General features: G+C 49.2%; 2 protein-coding genes across 2 annotated transcripts in view; both read left to right on the forward strand.

Annotated features, from left to right (window-relative positions):
• LOC113207042 (neutral alpha-glucosidase AB) overlaps positions 1-3,517 on the forward strand; it is a gene marked incomplete in the record, with an annotated part of 18,987 nt that overhangs the window by 5,348 nt on the left and 10,122 nt on the right.
• The window catches only part of LOC113215479 (serine protease HTR4), a 75,530-nt gene continuing 73,959 nt past the window's right edge, over positions 1,947-3,517 (forward strand). The window contains exon 1 of the mRNA XM_052266347.1: positions 1,947-2,290. The gene's annotated coding sequence lies outside the window, so the exon portion shown is untranslated. The remainder of the gene's footprint in view (positions 2,291-3,517) is intronic.

A 3,517-nucleotide genomic window follows, 5' to 3' on the forward strand; every position in this document is an offset into this window, starting at 1 on the left:
GGAGGGGGTGCTTTAGGTATTTAGTGTGCCGATCAAATTGAATCTTCTCCCTTCAAGAAAACATTTCGCAGGTCGAAAGTAAAACGGGCGGGGTAGTGGTCTAATTTTATAACGTCGTATAGAGGGTGGTTCTCCCGCCCGAGGGTGAAATCACTTGCATACACTTACTCGGGCACCCTGGCTGTGCTTGTTAAGAAAAGGCTGGGACGATACTTGTACTGGCTTGGCTTGTACTACCTTCAGCTTATAATAGCGCGTGTACGCACAGCGGAAAAAACAAAGGTAGGACTTAGCGCCTATTCAGGTGCTAAACTTTAATGCCTTTAGAAAGGCACGAAAGTCTCCAAAGGCACTAAACTTTAGCTCCTTTGGGGCATTTTCGTGCTCTTCCAGGGGTATGAATCTTTTCGTGCCTCTGTAAAGGCACGAAAGTCATTCACACCTCGCAAGATGGGTGCTAATTGCTACCTTTGTTTTTCCAATGTAGTAATAATGACGTTCTAACGCTACAGAAGAAGACAAAAGTATTGGAAATCTCGAATTGTGAAAAATCCGCACCCTTAGTTCCTTACTAACAGCAGTGTTGGTTTTACGAAGAATCGGGTTTGTGTTTGTGCGGTACAAAGGATACGGAGCAGCCATCTTACATATGTTTTTCTTTCATATTGCGATCAGCCCCGGATCGTTACACGAAGAGCCTGGTTTGTATTGCAAACAATGTATTTGTATTACCTACACACTGTTAAAAATATTAGTGATTTTACCGATAATTCCTGAAATCTTGTACAGAAATAAAATGTAATTTTACCGAACACGTTAGTTTTACCGAAATACTATGGTAAAATTACAGTACCAGTAAAATTACAGATTTTCGGTATTTTTCACGAAAAACTACTGTAAATTTACACGCGTCTGTAAAAATCCACTCGTACTCTGGTATTATTACAGGTATTGGTAAAGTTACAGACTCTGTAAAGTAGTCTTTCAGATACTTTCTGTAATTTTTCGAACACATAAGAAATACGGTTAAAATTGGCCACAAAATTTGCTCAATGTTGAACTCTGGTGCATTCTAACAACGGAACCACGAAAGAAACCCAATGTTGTGATAATCACTAACCAAGAGGGCAGTTAACCGTATGGAAAGCCGCGTGGACAGTCGGAAGCAACAGATGGAGTACGGACGGGCAACCTCCACGTAGCGCGCCGTAGCGCAATGGGCAAGGCATCGGGCTCACGACCAAGAGGTCGGGGGTTCGATCCCACCTAAGGTACAAGCGGTAAAAGAAGTTTCACCAATGAAACCCGAAGGCGGTTGACTATGAAATATATAGAACAAGAAACCAGCCGCCGAAAATATTTTTTTTTCTTGCATTATTACGTCAGAGGAATGTGGGTAAAAATTACAGAAAACGTTCGTAAACATAACTACAGAAACGTTTGGTATCAGTTTTACAGAAATTTTGTGGAGTTAGTTTTACCAGTGTCTGTAATTTTACAGACCCCTGTAATTTTACCAGACTTTTACATGGCAACTGGTATACCCAGACTTTTTCTGTAAAATCTCAACAAAAAATTTTAACAGTGCAGTTTGTTCATGTTACGAATGCTTCAATCTCTTTGTACATTACGGAGAGCAGTTGTTCGTACGAAACGTTACAGTGCGGGTGGATTCGTGCTCGCTGGTGTGGTTTAGGTTAGTCTCTCGGTTAGTAGCTATCCGCCGGAACTTCCCTATACGCTTCTTGTTTATTATTTGCGAGCGCGGGACGGGAGGGTCAGCGCGTTGGCGGTGCACACAGCCCCCCGGGGCCACCGCGGGCACGTCCGCGACGGCGGCGGGCAGCAGGTCGGCCTCCCTCCCCCCTCCCTCCACCCTCCCCTCCCGGCCCGGCGGCGGCGGTGGCGGTAGCGCTCCCGGCTCGCACGCAGCTCGCCCCAACGAGCGCCACAGCACAGCGCAGCGTAGCAGCGCGTCGCGTCGCGTAGTCAGTCGCTCCTCAGCCAGCGGACCGGACGGAACACAGGCCTCGGAGCGCAAACTCTCTCCCTCCCCGCGGACATCTCTCGGCTCGAGTCGACTCGTCGTCGCGTCGGCCCGCCGCCGGCGTCGCCCCCCTTCCCCCCCTCGCGTCGGCCGTGTCCGCCGTGTCGGCCGAGTGTGTCCGTCGCGTGCGTCGCCGTGCTGGTGCTGCCGTCGCCGTGCCGCCGCCGCGAGTGGACGCCGATGCACGTCGCCAAGGATTACCATCCGTGTCCCGGACGTAGACGGCTCCGCCGCCGTCTCAGGGTGAGTAGTGCATTATATCGTGTCTTGTGTGCGTTTTTAGCCCACCCTCCTGTTTTGTTCACTTGGCATTTCGCATTTCAATCTCATACTTTTAATAAACAACAACAATAACAACAACGTTTACGAAAACGTCGTCCCACCTCAGGTTAAATTGGTTCAATCATACTTTGGTGCAGACCTCAAGTGGGTGAATTCCCATTCGCACAATAATTGTGCAAGGAAAGGTATCGGAACATTCCTTGGAATTTCGCATACAGTTGTACGTCCAAGTGAGTGCGAATGGAAATTTACTCGCCTACATACAAAAGTGTGCTACGTTCACGCGCACACTTGGGTTTGCTGTGTTGGGTATTACGTAAGAATAAACCGGAGCCCTAAAAAAGGACAAAGCACATCCACACCGGAATCCCAAGTGTGTGAATGTCGCACAGTAGCCCATTCCAGCGAGTCGAGAAGAACACAAAGAATCAAAAAGTGCCGCAAACAGAACTCATAAACATATTGCAAATCACATTTAGACACTTTTGTTTTTAGCATCTGTTTCCGGTTAATTTTGATTCCTTTTGTTCTTCTTCCCGGCTCACTAGAGTGGTCTAACGACATTCGTACACACGGAGAGGCACAAGGTGTGTGGGGGGAAGTTGAGTGTGTCAAAGGAAAATTCACACCGCCTTTACCCCCTTCAGTGTACGAATTAGCGTTCACACCGGACATTCACACACTTTCGTCTCCAATGCACCGGGTCAGTTTTCCCGAGTTTTCCTCCCGTGTCCTGAGGGCGACAGCCCAATCACGAAGTTCATGAGGGAGACAGGGAGACAGTTATACCAGTGTGCGTTTCCTCTGTGGCTTTCGGTTGCATCTTCAACAACGGAATACGCAACATACTGTGCCGTGGTGCAGGGCAGGGCATCGGGCAACAACACAACACTTCACGGCAACGCCCTTTTCAATTTTCTTTCTCTATATTATTATTATTTACATATTTGAGCTCTCCCGCGCTTACAAACGAGGCAGCCATACACGGCGGGGGCGTGTTCCACTCGGATTCGGGCGGCGGCGGCAAAGAATACGGCATGAATAACGCAGGCAGCTTTCGGACCTTGCGGACAATAAATCCCATAAATCCGAGGGGCGTATCCAACCACCGCACGGCCGCCCGGGGGGCGCCCCGCCCTCGGGGCGCCCCGCCCTCGGGGCAGGTGTCCGATCCGCGCGCGCGGGGGC

This window comes from Frankliniella occidentalis, unplaced genomic scaffold (genome assembly GCF_000697945.3).
Source record: "Frankliniella occidentalis isolate FOCC.00 unplaced genomic scaffold, Focc_3.1 Scaffold37, whole genome shotgun sequence".
Classification (NCBI taxonomy): domain Eukaryota; kingdom Metazoa; phylum Arthropoda; class Insecta; order Thysanoptera; family Thripidae; genus Frankliniella; species Frankliniella occidentalis.